Raw genomic sequence first — 17,361 nt, forward strand, 5'->3', positions numbered from 1 at the left:
CGAGAAGAATTCGTTCTCGTCTGCGTCACACGCTCGGGCGACAGTGCGCCCGAATAGCCAACCGCATACGAATGAAGGACATAAAATATCGGCAGAATAACCCACCTCACGATGACTGTCAACAGTAATGCGTTGACATTGAATCAATATACATATAGCCACACAACGTAATGCCACAGCCGAAACGAGTTATATATGAGGCGTGTGCTACAGCGGGTCTCCTCGTTCGCGCTTCCCTAAGAACGCCCGGCGCCAACTAGCGCCGCTGCCGCGAAGCCTCGGGTGGCATCCGAGATGCATGGCGCACCGGTGCGTGTGAACACCCGAGAAACCCGTCATGCGGCAACCGGGATCCTCTCTCGCGCTTCTTTCTTGACACGCTGCGCCATCTATTGGCGCTGCCGAGAAGTCCGCACGTGGCCTTCGAGACGAGAAGCGTACGTGGTGAGCGCCGACGCCTGCGAACGCTGAGAATTCTTCTCTCACTTGCTGCACACTCAGTGGCTATCTCAGTGACTCAAGATGACGAGAGGTTCATTGAACAGCAGCACATACCCAGTGCATTCATTGCGCAGCTCGCTGAAGCTTTGGTGTCAAATGCATTAATTGAAAAGTGGCCCAGTGCATTTGCGGCGCAGCCTGCTAATGCGTCGGATTGCTGTCCGTGAGGAACCTTTGTGACGTGGGTTTGATTCCGCTCAGCATCGAAGAAATTTAAGGAATATCTTTCGACATTGTAGAGCGGCACATTCCTAGTGACACGTACCTAGTTACCCAATTAATTTGGCATCGGAGACGTTCGTTGAAGAAAGGCACACATTGGCGTCAAAGAGGTTCGTTCAGGACCAGCACAGACCGAGTGGCAAATACCCAGTCGTCCTGTTTTTACCGCCGTGGTCCCGCTGTCCCGCGGCTTACTCGTGGGACGGTATTTTGTACCGCTTTTGCCTATCCCAAACCGAAGTTGTCCCGACGACTGGCCTGACGTGACTTAAATATTCATGCTAGAGGTTCAAAATTTGTTTTCTGCAATTTCTTGCGCCATGTTTTCAGAAAATTATATGAATTTGGAGGCCTTGTAGGGACACTCACACCCTAATTTGTTACTGAAGAAGTTACAGACACCGATTTATTCATCGAGTAATGATGTCTGACCGTATTTGCTAAACGTCTCCAATCGCTTAATTGATCCTCAGGGCAGGGTGAACTTGGCGGAAATGTCCACGACATCTATATACCTCTGCTTAGTAGCCTATGCAACACGGTATATCTGCTCATGCTATATCTTTACTTTTAGAACATGTTCAACGCCGCCCCTTAGAAAGACACGCATCAGGCGCAGCAATTTCCTACGTGCCCTTACAAGGCTCACATCCGCCTTAACCTCCTCCTTCTCATTCAGAATCAGCTACAGATTCCATTTGGGGATCTTACAGGCCTTTTAAAAGGGCCCTGAACGACTTTTATTGCGATAGCAATCAATGGACATTCCAAACGGATTTCTGCCGTCGGCGTCGGGTCGGCGTCCTCACCGCCGTCGCCGTGAGGTTCCGTATAGAGTCCAACGGCAGGGACGCACGCTTTCACAGGGAGCGAACGCACGGCGGAGAGCAAACGCGACTTCTTCCGTCGCACGAAAGGCCGTGGGGGGACGGGAGCGAGGGAGGGATGGGAGGCCAGGCGATGTTTAGGTGCGGCACCAAATTCGTTTTATTGCGATAGCAATTATATGGACACTCAAAAGCAGATTTCTGCCGTCGGCGTCGCCGTCGCCGTAGCCGTCGCCGTCGCCGTCGCCGTGAGGTTCCGTATGACGTCAATGGAGATGAAATCGTCGCCGCGCGCCGAACGCTGTATGTGCGAGTGAAAGGGCGCGAGGAGCGCGCGCTTTCACGGGGAGTGAACGCACGGCCGAGAACAAACGCGCGTTCTGCGCCGTGCTCGCTTAAGGGCTGCAGAAGTAAGCGTCTCTTTCCTCCTTTACAATCACCATATATGTAGAGCAAACGCGCCTTCTTCCGAAACGCGAGAGACCGTGGGGGAGGGGGAGGGGGGAGGGGAGGGAAGGGAGGCGACGTTTAGCTGCGGCACCAAGTGCCTATTTATATCAGAGGCTCCGGCAACAGTCACCAACGCCGCACGCATTTTGAGCGAACGCGAGCCACAAACGCCGACGGCGTCGACAATAGTTCAGCGTGTTGCCGGTGCTGCTGCATGTCCAAGTTTATACAGCTGATAAAGCTAATATCATTACTCCGTATAGCTCTCTACAAATTTGCTATCGCAATTGATGCTTCGCCTTTCAGGTGAAACTGCGACAACTTTTTTTATTTAAAATGCCGTCGGTGTTTTGCCCGCGTTCGCACCGAACGCGCGCGGCGTTGTTAACTGTTGCCGGTGCCTATGGGGGCGGCTCGGAGGTTCTCGACGAGATCAGAACGGGACACTCGTCGAGCAGCGTCGGAAGTCTTTACCACCTTCTCGCCTCGCAACGTTTTTATATAATTACGCATTTGGTGCCGCAGCTAAACGTCGCCTCCCCTCCCTCCCGTCCCCCAACTTCCTTTCGCGCGACGGAAGAAGTCGCGTTTGCTCTCTCTCTCTCTCTCTCTCTATCTATATATATATATATATATATATATATATATATATAAATTTCATTTTCATTTTTTATCATTTCTTTAATTGAATTATTAATTACAAGTAATTTTCCCCTATGTTGTCCTTGGTGTTATTGTTTGTTGGCTCATTATGATATGCTTATTAAAAATCGGGCCCCTCGGTTCCCTCTCTTCTCGTTCACTACATAACGAGGGCTTGAATCCGGCAACAATGATGCTTAAGGTAGCTATGCGGGTTTATTGACCAGTTGCCATCACCCAAAAAGATCACGTGCTCGTGACGCCTGCGGCAGAAAGGATGTTCCACATCCGCCCTATGGTTTGTGAGTGGTGGCGCTGGCTAACACTCCCAGGGTTAGTTCTAGCTGTAAAACATAAATACCCCAGAAAGTTGATGGGAAAATGGTTCCGTGGTAGCTCAATGGTGAGAGCATCGCACGCGTAATGCGAAGACGTGGGTTCGTTCCCCACCTGGGGACAGTTGTTTTTTCATCCATTTCATTTTCATTAATTTATCATTTCTTTAATTCAATTATTAAGTACAAGTAATTTTCCCCTATGTTGTCCTTGGTGTTATTGTTTGTTGGCTCATTATGATATGCTTATATATATATATATATATATATATATATATATATATATATATATATATATATATATATATATATGGTGATTGTAAAGGAGGAAAGAGACTTATACCCCTGTCAAGCGGGCAAGTTAAGTGCACTTACGGAGAGTGTCAATCGGTTTAAGTGCACTTTGCCCAATCTAAACGTCGCAAGTGGAGTGTCACTCGCTGCAGAGTGTACTCCGGTCGAAGTGCGTTCACGGAACGCACTTTGCTGGCCGAGTGCGTAGCCTCGTCGCCAGCGGTTTCAATGGTATAAAATGTAATGCATAAAGAAAGGACACAGAAGTTCATTTTAGTGGTTGAACAGCTCTTCCACACAAATAATAGCCTAAAACGCGTTCATAATCTGTTCAAGCAGGATCAAATGCCGCCTCGTCGCACGCCGCTATGTCGTTCTGGATTGGCTAGGCATTTTTCTTGGCCGGCATTGACTTGCCACACTCTTAAATAAAAAATATTTTCGTTTTTTGTTGAAAAAAACATAGATTAAGTTTGTTTTAATTAATAATACAACTAAGACGATCACTTTTTAGAAGTACTTTTCTTTTTAATCTACGTTTTCACAAAACGCGCTCGTAGACTGTCGCCATTTTTTTCCTACGAGTGCACTCCGTTTTCCCGTTTAGAACCGCGTAGCCTAAAGTGTCACTCAAGGTCCCGAAGTGCACTCCCCGTAAGTGCACTTAACTTGCCCAGAACGCACGTTTGCTCTCCGCCGTGCTTTCGCTCCCAGTGAAAGCGCGCGTCCCTCGCGCGCTTTTCACTCGCACATACAGCATACGGCGTGCGGCGAAGATTTCATCGCCGTTGGACGTACGTCATACGGAGCCTCACGGCGACGCCTACGGCAGAAATCCGCTTTGAGTGTCCATATATAATTGCTATCGCAATAAAACGTTGCGAGGCGAGAAGGTGGTAAAAGACTTCCGACGCTGCTCGACGAGTGTCCCGTTCTGATCTCGTCGAAAACCTCCTAGCCGCCGCCAGAGGCACCGGCAACAGTCACCAACGCCGCGCGCGTTCGGTGCGAACGCGGGCAAAACGCCGACGGCGTCGACAACAGTTCTGCGTGTTGCTGGTGCTGCTGCTACTGCATGTCCAAGTTTATACAGCTGATAAAACTACTATCCTTACTCCGTATAGCTCTTTATCGCAATTGATGCTTCGCCTTTCGGGTGAAACTGCGACATGTTTTATCGAAGTCGAGAAATGCATTCGAATGCGTTCGAATGCGTTCGTCATCATCGAGCCACAGTGCGCTCAGAAAGTGGACTCGTCGCGGCCCTTCGCTGCAGCCGCGGCTATTTACGCTACGTATAGCAGACCGCTGCTACATGCGCACAGCGTTTGCTTTATGCACAACAGGGCTTGAGTGCGCGCTCTTGCTCATATGCTCCAGTCTGGCCGCGCTACGTGTTGCGGACCGGCTTTGTCCGGCATCAGCTTGACCGACGGATAGTAGCCACAATCAACTTGCGCATTTTTGAAGCGCTATCGATAGCTCAATACGAAGCGAAGTTTGTCATTTGAGACATATATAACCATGAGAGGCCAGGAGTTAGCGCACGCTGGCCAGCGTGCGTGTGGTCTGACCATAATTTTCGCGTGGTTCGAGGCTAGTTGAGCGTTCAAAATTAGTCGAAATTAGCGAGACCCGACGGCTACGACACGGATAAGCAGGGTGGCCAATGTTTAAAAGACCGATCCCACTGGCCAGTTTCACGATGCCACCGCTGCCGCGGTGCATGCTGGTACTTGTAGCCATACGGCCGCTGGCGGCCGCGGCCGAGCGTCTTTCCGGAAGTGCAGAATTAGAGTCGAAATTCAAAAGCGGATTTTCGCTAACTTCAGCCAGTTTATTAAATTGCGTCAAAAAATATCCGAAATGTGCTATATTACGAAATAAAGCAGCCCGAAAAGAATGAAGAGCAGACTTTTGTTAAAGAGCGAGTTTGAGAAAAAATTTCACAGTTTCGCCCTAAGGGCGAAGCAATGAATGCGATAGCAACACAGCAATGTCATACGAAGTAAGGTGAGCGGCTTTGGTAGCAATATGAATTGTAGTAAACATGAGCTGATTAAGTAAGCAGGTGTGCTGCGGCGTAAGTAGACCGACATGAAGAGAGACTCGATGACCACGAGAAGGCGCGTGTGAAACGGTGGTGTTGATGAGAAGCGCTTCCCGTGGGCAACGCGTGCGAAGGGACACACCTGTAGCGCTGCACTGCCGATCCGGGCAGCATTACATGTGTAGCGTGCGTTGGAAAATATGGCCCGACTATCACTAACTGAATGAACAAGCGTGGTGTGAGCGCGCACAAACAAACATGAATAGATCACACTGAATGACTGCAGACGACGACTGTCAAAACGCTGGCAGCAAGCCCATACGCCGCAGCAGCGGGCGAAGGTACGTGCGGTCTATCGCTTCAACGGAAACTGAGCGGCGAATGCACGGCGCATAAAGGTCAGAGCCTTGTGGAGATAAGAGACGGTGCGGCGAGCGACGAGCGCGGTTGTTGGCAGAGTAGAAATGCCCCCCCCCCCCCCCCCCGCTCCCTACGGCGCTGACTTCCCGCTTCCTTGCTTGCGCGTGGGAGAGATAAGAGACGGTGCGGTCGAGCGACGAGCGCGGTTGTTGGCAAAGTAAAAGTGCCCCCCCCCCCCCCCCCCCCCCGCTTCCTCCGGCGCTGGCTTCCCGCTTCGTTGCTTGCGCGTGGGAGATTGAGTGCGTTCGCTCTCCGTGATAGCGCGCGTCCCCGCACGCTTCCGCTCGGGCATACGGCGCGCGGTGAAGATTTTATCTATACGGAACCTCACGGCGACGGCGACGGTGACGGCGACGCCGACGGCAGAAATTCGGTTGAAGTGTCCATATAATTGCTATCGCAATAAAATTTGGAGGACGCTTAAGCTTCGCCTTTAAGAGTGGAATGCGATAGCATTTAAAGATCCCTGGCTGCTTATCAGGCTTTTTTCTCGTATATTAAACTTACAATCCGACGTTATCACATCAGTAGGTTGTGGTTACGTCGTAGTTTACGATTTTGCTGACGAATTTTACTTTGAGAAATTCTCTTTTTTCATCAACGCCTTGCGCTACGCGAAGGGCCTGCCCGGATTAAGCTGGTTCGGGATGATGTGGCTCAGCATGATTATTTCCGCCAACGACACCGGCGCTTACGCCGACGTCCGATATTCTGCGACACGGGGCCCTTGGCGCTATCGCGTTAAAAAATCCCCGCTCAAGCACCCCGTACAGATGGTTAACCAGCGAAGCTGAAACGAGCGGCCCCGGTGTTTATTAGTGGGATAATCCGGATGGTGTATTGAAGCGTTTCTCAATTATTGGTTACATGTTTGTGTTTCTAGTGGAACGCAAGTGCCATTGGCAGGCGGATGCTGCTAACCACGACGCCGAGCTAACTCGAGATATCGAACGCTTGCGACAACGGCGAGCCGAGGAGGCGGCGTTGCGGGCAGAGCAGGCGCTCGTGCTTGGGTGCGACGCAGAGAACGACGTCACTAACGGCGCTGCCAATGGCGCGCGCGCTTGGGTGCGACGTAGAGGTCGACGTAACTGACGGCGCAGCCAATGGAGACGTTTAGCGAAGCATGGGACGAACGGTTGTTCGTTTCGCCTAGCCACGTACAGCTTTCGCTGTAAAACGTGACTTTGCGCTCCGCTAGCGAGCTCCACGCGTCGTGCACGATTGCAAAATTTGGCTGAGATGTTCGCAGCGGCGTATGCTATCAGAGGACTGTTTCTTTTTTTTTTTTCACCAAGCTCCAGGGGTGGTTCAGGAGCCCTTTAACTGGCAAGATAAGAAAGACTTGACCTAGAATGGTTTTATTGCTTTCGTTTTTCTTTGCTTTGCTCAAATACATACCAATTGAAATATTAAACGGGTTCTCTAAAAACTAAGCGAGATATAGTAGGCCGAAATTGTTGTTGACCAGGTGGTGAAGGTAAATGTATGTTCCAGAACTGGTCTCTGGTCTTTATGAACCTTTATGAAGTTAAGAAATAAGACCTTACTTAAAACGGGGGAAAAAATGGCATTCCCGAGAGTATGACTCCCACGTGCGTTAAGCAGACAACGACGAAGTCTTTGGGTTTTGTGACCAATACATCTGCTGCTGCTCACGCTCGACATTTGAGTGAATACCACTGTTGAGCAGGTACATAAATAAAGGTAAATTGAAAGGTCTAGTTTGTCTAGTTTTTGCAGATGCTTTTGTTAGGTCAACAATATTGTTGAGCTGCCAGTTAAAGGGTCGCTCTGGAATGAAACTGCGTTTGATATACGCACATTTAGAAACTCGTATAGATATTCTAAAGCTCTGTCTCCCTCTCTCTTTTTGTCGCTCTGATAAAAATACAATAAAGAGTCAAAGACAATTTGAATTGTAGCCCCTGTACAATACCAGAAAAGCCGATCTTACCGCGAAAAAATGCTTTCGGAAGCCAGGAAGGACGCTGCAACTCTTTGTGACATCATGGACTTTGACGGAGTCTTCTGGGGCCTGGTTAACTTTTTATCCGCAAAGATGGACTAAAAAAGACAAAGACTGAACTCATAGCAAGTTTCAAAAACATTTACCGAGCCAGAACGCCCCAAATACGAAAAAAGCAACAACAACAGAAAAACATTTAAATACAGTGTGTAAACCCCAACGTTTATGACGTGTTTCCGTCTACTGTAATCGCTTCCGCCGCATGCATCCAGCGAAAGCATAACCTTCGAGATCTGCATCTGTTTTCCAGAGGGCGCCACCATTGAGGCGCGGTAGCATCAAACGGTCAGCAGTCGAGATAAGCAAGAGACGTTTAGAGTATTGGAAAAAAAAAAAAAACAACAACAACAACAACAAGGAAGAGATTGATATGACCTGATTTGATATCTTGCAGTCATATATAGCGGTACACGGTAGCTATTGAGAGGGGAAAAAAAGGTGAATGAAATGTACACAATAATGCTAGATAATGAAACATGTATAGCACACCTGATTAAATCAAGCAGACTAAGTCACTATTCGTCACCGCCCTGTTTCGAAGGGGATTTCATTAAATCATCATCATCATCAGGTAAATCCAGGGAAACGATGGTGCATGTTTTATTAGAATGTGAAGATATCTGGCCAGCGGTCGGTTTAGGCCATGGTTTAGGCTCATCTTGCCTCCTTGAAGCCCTTGGGTTCGGAGATCGCAGAGGGAAAGCAAACGTGTCCGCAATAGAGATTAGTAAGAGGCGATTGGAAGATTGGTGGAAGAAAAGTAGGGAAACGACTAACAACGGAAGCGTAAAAAAACTATGTTCCCAGTAGGGGTTCAGAAAGTTTGGTGACGGGTATTCTTTGTTTATTATTATTATTATTATTATTATTATTATTATTATTATTATTATTATTATTATTATTATTATTATTATTATTAAATTTTAGATAGCTAGTGGCATCAGACAATATAATAACAAGAGCTTGGTGGCGCAACTCACCGCCCTGTTCCAAAGGGGACGCTCAGAGCATCCATAATGATGATGATGATGATGATTTATTGGCATCCCCTTTGAAACGGGGCGGCGACAAATAGTCACCTAGTCTGCTTGATTTAATCAGGTATACTATACATGTTCTTTATCTAGCATTTTTGTATACCTCTCATTCTTTTTCAAAAATTTACCTTGTACCGCTGCCTATGATTTTAAGAGATCAGGTCGTATCCATCTTTTCCCAGCTTTTTTTCCGCCAGTATTGTAATCGTCTCTTGCTTATCTATTGGGTGGTGGTGTCCATCCATCGGATTTGGACACCACCGACTGGCGACGTAATGAAACTTTGATCCTTCGTTTTCCGCTCTAGTAATCAACCTGTGAACACGAAATTAACGCAAATAGAGTTGTGAAAGAATACTAGATCAGGCTGAACCGATTTAGAGTTTCTCCTTAGTGTCGGTGGTTATCAGAACAAATAGCTGATAATTTGAGAAGTGAACTTCAAGATTAGTCCTCGAACGAAATCCCGAACCCATACGACCATGACTCATTGTCATGTACAGTTGCGGTATTATTCTCTCGTGACCTTTACGGGAGGTGAGGGCACGTCATTTTAAAATCTGTCTGCAGTCAGTTAGGTTTGGGAACTTATGCGGACAATGCGACGACGATCGACGGACGATGCTAAACGCCAAATGAGTTTAAGAAGGACAAACTTGTTGGTTACTTTGAGCTTTAACTTATGCATAACTATTATGGATGTATATTCTTAGCTTGGTTACGTCTGTTTCGGGAAAAAGACTGTTCACGCACATTTTCGACGGTGTTGTGATTATTATTTAGCAAAGATTTCCAGAGTTTCAAACTTGCCGTTTCAGTATATGAAGTTTCACGGACTTTCCTCAGTTATTCTGAAAATTTGGGAATCTCTAGAACAGAAACAAACATGCAAACAAACAAACGAACTATACAAAAAAAAATGACGGCATCCATCGATCACTGCAGTTTGTCTTACTTTGTTTAATGCCGCGAATCTTACTCAAACTGTTCAGTGGTTGCTCAAAGTAAACAAGCCTTGCTTATACGCGATATGTATATTAATATAAATCAAAGTTGGCTCCGTAAATTATTTTAATTTTATTTTCGACCGAAATTGCCGTCCTGTGGCGAAATGCCGTATATCTGTGTGACGTGGTCCCGGGACCTTGTATAATAAAGCTTCTGACAATCTTAATGTCTCCCTGCTCTTCGCGCTAACTGGCAACCGACGAATTACAGCGCGCAGCTCGCCAAACGACAAACTGAACCGCGCACCAGGTTCGTATTTGCCGCGAAACCCGCTTCGATCCACTAGATTGGACACAGAGACCGTACTCTCGAGCCAGTGCGCCGCGCCGGAGTTAGTCTCGAGCGCAAAAGCTTTCCGCGGCAGTAAAAAAAGAAGAGAAAAAGAAAACATTCCTTCTCCCGAAAGCGTGGAGGAGAGAACGAGAAACCGGCGTGCGTAGACTCGCCGACGACGACGGTCGGTCGTGTGCCGCGCGCGCGCTGGTGAACGGGCGTGCACTGTGGACGATGATCCGGTGTTGTGCGCGGTAGCCGAGCCGCTTACTCACGGATTACCATGGTTGCTTCTAGTCTCCGTCGCACCCGGCACGCCGGAACGACGCGCCGTACTCGGTCACGGACGGCCTGCGACCACCGGGCGTGAAACAAAAACAAGCGGCTCGCTAGCGTCACCGGTGAGTCCCTCCCGCCGTGCCGCTGGCCTGACGGAGCTGCCCGCACTCGTGCTAAGCCTAACGCCGATCTAACGGGACGGGGTGCTTTTCGCATTCGACGGGTGTAAGGAGGCGGGGCGGGCTTCTTCTCTTGGCAACAGCGGCTTGGCGCTCGCACGTTTCTTTGCCGGCGGAGCGCGCATGCGGCTGGCATGTGCGAAGCACAGACCATGTGATCGCATTTCCCCCAGCAAAGGAGTTCTTTTCGTTGTTGACAGATCGCGAGCGATTGCACGCAACGCGCCAGCTGTTCGTGTGACTCGCGCTGCGAGCCTAGCTTCAGGCGCGCGCGAGCCGAGATTTTTACGGGGTAGCAAGCGAGGTACCATTGCGGTGGTGCGCGCTCTGAATGTGTTCTCCACGCTACGATGATACATTTTGCATCGTCCGTTCGTGCTACAACGCGCTCTGCAGTCCGCGATACACTTAAAGGTACAACGTGTTCGTGTTGAGAGCGGGTCGCGGTTTCTTTTCGGCTGTGTTTTGACGCCGGTCGAAACAACGTGCCGCTCGGAATCTCGAATCTTCACTGCCGAGCAGTCGTAGTTAGTTGCGTCGTCGGCCAAGCATATCATTCGGTTTCGCCAGCGATCGCGTGAGTCGCACGTGGGAGAGGTTACTATAAATATACAACGCACGGGTGTAGTTTGTTTAGTTCGATGGGCGTAGCGCGCCGAGAATTTAAAGGGGGGGGGGGGGGCGACACTTTCACCCTTTTGCTGTGACTGTAGAACGAATTCACGGGGGTCGCGTATAAATCGCGCTCTGCAGTTGGCGCAGTATATAAATGCATGAGAACGGCCAACCCCGGTGTATCCTATTCAAATACACGTAAGTCACATAATACACATGCCCTTATTAGACAACGGGCGGACCGATTTGAGTGGAATTTGTTGCATTGAAGAGGGAAAGCTGAATTTTACCGACTGTAGATTAAAATTTTGATTTAGGGCCACATAGCTTGTACAAAGATTGCCGAAAAGTTTTTATATAGCATTGGAACAGAAAGTTTACAAACCTGTAACTGCAATCGTACGAAAGAACAGATATCTCAGTTCCGTAAACTCCATTTGTTAGAGCATCTCAAGCGGACAAGTATAACACACGAGTTTAGACCTTATATGAAAGTGTATGAACAATGCTTACGGGGGTTTTGCAAGAGTCATACTCACAAACTAGCAGTCTAAACTAGGTGTATATAATAGATCAGTTTTGCCCGCTCTAGGTGTCTCGATAGGAGCAGGACGCAGAACTGTGTTATCGTTTTTTACTGCAGAGTTAGAATTGTCCACTAGATGCTTCAGCTTTCTTTAAAAAAAAAAAAAGAATGTTGCGCTTTTCAAGAACTCTTGTTAAAAGAACTGACAGCCTAAAAAAACCAGCTTGCCACAGTCACTGGATATTAATCTTCTTTTATCTTCTCTTTTATCTTTCTTTATTCTTTTCGTTTTTTTTTTTTTGTTAGATCAAACAAGTTGTTCAAATCGGTGCCCTTGTTACCGAGAGCAAAACGATTTCTCCATTACCATGTATTTCGAAGAGCAAAACGATTTCTCCGTTACCATGTATTTCGATACAGGAGCCACCGAGTTAAAGCTTCCTCTTGTGTCCTGCACTCGGGAGCATGAGGTATAAATAATCGTTCGTGAGCGCCACCTGGCTTAACCTCTCCGGACACGTGCTCGTGAACCCTCCTCGACCCGCCACAAATATAGCAGCAGCAGCACTGCAGTTTTCCGTTTCAGGGCCGTCCTGTTTTTCTGTCCGGATTCTTGGTCATCGCGGCCTCAATTCACGAAGTGGGCTTCCGTGGGCCGCTTTTTTCTAGAAATTGGGTGCTGCGTTGAGACAAAACTCCTGCGTCGCTTTTTCAATGAATGAATGAATGAATGAATGAACAGGGTGTGAACTTGGGCGAGTGGGTGATTCATATAGCAAACTTGCAAAGAGCGTTAAAGACGGGACATAGTTGTACCTTTTTTTTTTTTTGCCTGTGCCCCGTCTGCAACGCGCTTTTGCAAGTTTAGAATGAATGAATAAATTAAAGAATTAGCAGGTTGTAGACTTGGGCGAGTTGGTAATTCTTTGTAAACTCGCAAAAGCGCCTAACAGACGTGATCGACGTATAGTTAGTTGCACCTGTTTATTTGCATATGCCCCGTCTGCAACGCGCTTTTATAAGTTTAGAATGAATGAATGAATAAACAGGGTGTGAGCTTGGACGACTTGGTGGTACTTTGTAAACTTGCAAAAGCAGGTTACGGAGGGGACATATGCGCAAAGAAAAAGGTGAAACTATGTCGATCCCGTCTGTAACGCGCTTTCAAAAGTTTAAAATGAGCGAATGATGAGTTTACTTCAATATGTTTACAAAAACATTGTTCCAAAACCACCGCGTATTTTTCAGTTTCCCTAGTTCGTTTATGTTGCACAACCGGTGTTTCAGGCAGGACTTCAAGTAACACTTAAATGCCAACTGCAATGACACTTTGGGCTAAACTGATTACAGGTGACTATAATATTATAGGGTCTCCCAGCTAACGTTAGCCAAGCTTTTCCAAGAAAAAAGAACGATATTAAAAAAAAAAAAACACGATACAAGATATGATTTTAATACCTAGGGTGATCGGTTGTCAAACCTCTGACGACCGAATACCGTATGTCTTCTAATTGTATCTCGCATCGTGTTCAAGAAAAAGAAAAAATCTTTTTTCGTTGAATAGCTTGGCTAACGTTAACTGGGACACACGGTATATCAGAGCAATGTTGGCAAAGTTGCAGGGCTGGTAAGCACGAGGTCGCGGGATCGAATCCCGGCCACGGCGGCCGCATTTCGATGGGGGCTAAATGCAGAAAACGCCCGTGTACTTAGATTTAGGTGCACGTTATTAAATGATCCCAGGTGGTCCAAATTAATACGGAGTCCCACAGGGCGGCGTGCCTCATAATCAGATGGTGGTTTTGGCACGTAAAATCCCATAGTTTAATTTTAATTTTTTAAAGTTGCACGGCAGGTAATTATATAATTTTCTTATAAGAAACCCCTAAACAGCTTCTAAACAGACGGCGCCTGCACCTGGTGGTTAGCGGCTGGGACATAAGTCACAGCACGTTGCCTTCGAGATATTGTAGCGCGCATAGAGGAAACTCGATGGCGAATTTCGGAGGCTATGCTGAGGAGCGACGCGTTCTAATTTATGCATCGCTTCCGGCGAGTGGTAATAGCGGTGTTTTTAAAGTAGCATTCTTTGGGAATTTTTGTCCGTTTGTATTTGACTTCTTTTACCCAGTGACCCAAATTGTCTACTATGTAGTCGGTAACAAGCTAAGAATAAAAGGTTATATGTACGCTGCCCAACAAGTAATGTTTTCTCGTACATTCAAATTGCAATCCGACGCTATCACGTCTGTAGGTTGTAGGTTAAGTCGTACTTTACGATTTATCGGACGGATTTTACTTTGAGAAATTCAATTTTTGTTCACTAACGCCTTGCGGCACCGCGGAGGGCCTGCGCGGTCGGGATGGTTCGGGATGACTATTTCCGCCAACGACGCCGGCGCGCCCGCGCCGACACCGACACCGACGCCGGATTTTCTGCGACACGGGGCCCTTAACGCTATCGCGTTAAAACACTGTTACAGTGTATACCCAAAATCATTATTGTCAGCCTCGAATTCACGAGTGACGCCCGGGGCACACACATTAAGTGCAGAGTCTCTACTCAGGCAAACAGAATTTGGGAGTCATTCTAGCTGTAGGAAGACTTTGCCTTGAGGGGCGGTTAGGTACTGTGTAGGCCAGCGGCGAAGAAACTCGGCTTCACAGAGTTTAAACAGCTGACAAGGAAATTTATTTACCCGTAGGCACGCGTACAACTGTTGTATGAACGTATACAGTGCAATATAACGTACCACACATGCAATACATCGTACTTCATATAAACAGAACAGATGAGCAAACAAAATAGTAAATTGCGTCTGCTTGACATTAACTTTGCCACACATCAAAAACACTACGACAGTGTACATGCAAAATCATAAATGTCAGCCTCGGATTCATGAATGACATCCGAAGCACAGACAGGTACAGTTTCTACTCAGGCAAACAAAGTTTGGGCATTATTCTGGCTGTAGCAAAACTTTGCCTCGAGACACGGTTAGGTACCGCGTAAACCAGCGGCGAAGAAACTCGGCTTCACCGATATTGAAGAGCTGTTCTTCAAGATGACCCCATGTTATCACCCGTAGTTTGCGCACTCTGGGGTACATTGCTCTATTTGGCTGCCGGGATTGTTCTGCAATGTTGCGGAAGCACCACAAAACGTAGCTAACGCTGTAGTAGACGAGACTCGCAAACCGATCTCGCCGCCGTGGTGCCCGCACGATGGATATTCCAAATAATCTTCCAACCAGCTTCCAGATTTGCGCGCTACAACGCACTCCTTTACTACATGCGTGTTGGTCCCTGTTTGTGCGCAATGTATGCATATAAACAGCTGACAAGGAAATTTATTTACCCGTAGGCACGCGTACAACTGTTGTATGAACGTATACAATGCAATATAACTATATAAACAGCTGCGCCATCCAATTAGGTTCGCTTATTTCCGTGATGTCAAGCGGTGTTGCGTGCGTTAAACCTCTTTTCTTGTCGCACAGATCTGTCTCTGTGTCACGGGTTTTAGGATGAAACGTCAAGGTCGTTGCAAACTTTGTGACTGATCCTGATATCAGTGTTCAGCCAAAGGTAATATTCTAGCTGAGAACAACGAGCTTTTATTCCACAATTAGTCTAGCATTTACATTAGCAGAGCAAAGTCATTAAGCCGTGAGGGGATGTGGTTGGTTGGGGGGGGGGGGTGCGGAACTAACCACACGTCTGTAACCAAATGGTCATGATTTGTTCTCAGTTGTATCCCTTAGTGCCCTTTCCATCAACAACATTTTCCAGACAACCATGTGAGCAGTTTGAAAACGATTTATTGACACCGGTGGGCATGGTCAAACCTTGTAAAAGCACTAAAAACCAAAACAAAAATTTTACACAGGAATCTGGGCAATATCGGCTACTAATATGAACACAAGAAGGAATTGGGAAAATTATACCAGCAGTTTTAACCAGGAGAGTGCGGCGATTTCATCATTTACCCTAAAAGCCCCGCCGAGCTTTGCCCATAGGGAATTCACACGGTGCACTTTTGATCGCTATCAAGCCCGATCAGGATCGAATTTCTCGGTCGTAATTGGCTCCTTTGCGCAAGCTGCGCGATCAAAAGTGGCCGTGTGACACCGGTATAACACTCATGAGTCATGGACACCAAGTAAACTCTGGGAGCACAAAATTCAAATATTATACTGTAGACAGAAGCAAAACTGCTACAATAACAGCTAAAAAAAAAAAAAATCACCACCCAAGCACTTTGTACATATGGTTAACCAGCGAAGCTGAAACGTCCGGCTCCGGTGTTTATCGCTGGGTTAATCCCAACGGTTCATTTAAAGTATTTCTCAATTATAGGTTACGTCTTTGTGTGTCTTAATGAGGTTACACGCACGTTCGGCTGCGACGGAGAGAATGACGTCACTGATGGTATATGCCCGCTGTCCGTCGTTGTCGCATTGCCGCTTGCGATTCTTCATTGCTTCAAAATTAAATCTGTCCGTCACGTAAGACAACGAATGGCTCATACCCCCTTAAGCAATGGCTCATACCCCCTTAAGCAATGGCTCATACCCCCGTAAACGCGGCCTCCGCATTACGACGACAGAAAAGTGAAATTCTACGCTGGGAATGATGAACGGCAACGGAGCCAGCTACTTCTTCTTCTTCTTTCTGGGATTTTACGTGCCAAAACCAGTTCTGATTATGAGCCAGCTATGCAAGACGACGACGAACGCGGGAGCAGTGGCACGAGCCAGCTGTGGCGCCGAGCGGCGCCAACGAGCCAGCTGTGGTCGAAGACGGCGACGCTCGAGCCCTTGCTGATGATGATAGTTTTCGGCGTACAGGCGACAGACGGACGAATCGGCTAGCCACATATAGTTTCGCTGTAAAATAAACGTACAACTACATCGGAACAGGTGACAATCTTAACGAACACAAAAGAATCGAAAAGCAACACATACAACGGAAAGACAATATTTATACAAGAACATAGATGTACATTTGTGATGACAGGGTTCACAGGTTTGTTATAAAAGCATTAGGGTTGGCATCTTCGGCAATCAATCTTGCAAGGACCCAACCCATGCAAGCTACTTAGATCACAAACTCGAACTCCGTTGTCCGCTATCTTTGGTTGCGAACCGCTGAATTCCTGTTGTCGTGTCAATGACAATGTCCCTATGAGTATGTAACAATGCCAGTAGAGTCGAGCGCCCTACGCTCATTTGAGAACGCATCGAAGTCTTCAAACGGCGTAGAGCAGAGAAAGACCTTTCGGCACTGGCAACATTCACTGGTAGGGCGGCCAGTACCTGCAGTATCTGCTACGCTTATTTAAACGACCTTCTACTCTCTGAAGGGGCGAAATTGGGGGTGGGGAGGAAGCGATAAGCTCGCTACCACAAAGGCAGCAGTTGGGGCCAGTTTCGCGCCTTACAAGCACGTAGAAGTCAGGGGTGCTTTGTTCGCCGCGGCCGCAGCGGCCTAAAAAAAATTCTACGTGCCGAAAAATCGCTGTCGAGGGGAGTGGAAGGGGAGGGGCGATTCCCCCCCCCCCTCCCTGGATCCGCCACTGGGCTATCATAGGGCTATATCCCTAGCATAGCCATTGTAGTGGCTATACTAGGGATACTACGGATTTTCAACTGGGCTATAGTGATTCGAATAA

The 17,361-nt window shown here is 47.5% G+C and overlaps 1 protein-coding gene across 3 annotated transcripts in view; it reads left to right on the forward strand.

Annotated features, from left to right (window-relative positions):
• The window catches only part of LOC119457907 (beta-1,4-glucuronyltransferase 1), a 414,428-nt gene that overhangs the window by 7,302 nt on the left and 389,765 nt on the right, over window positions 1-17,361 (forward strand). The window contains exon 1 of one of the 3 annotated variants that reach the window (XM_037719672.2): window positions 10,221-10,489. The exons of the other annotated variants lie outside the window; for them this stretch is intronic. The gene's annotated coding sequence lies outside the window, so the exon portion shown is untranslated. Of the gene's footprint in view, window positions 1-10,220; window positions 10,490-17,361 lie in introns of those variants that run through there. 3 annotated transcript variants of the gene reach the window in all.

Source organism: Dermacentor silvarum, chromosome 7 (assembly GCF_013339745.2).
Source record: "Dermacentor silvarum isolate Dsil-2018 chromosome 7, BIME_Dsil_1.4, whole genome shotgun sequence".
NCBI lineage: Eukaryota > Metazoa > Arthropoda > Arachnida > Ixodida > Ixodidae > Dermacentor > Dermacentor silvarum.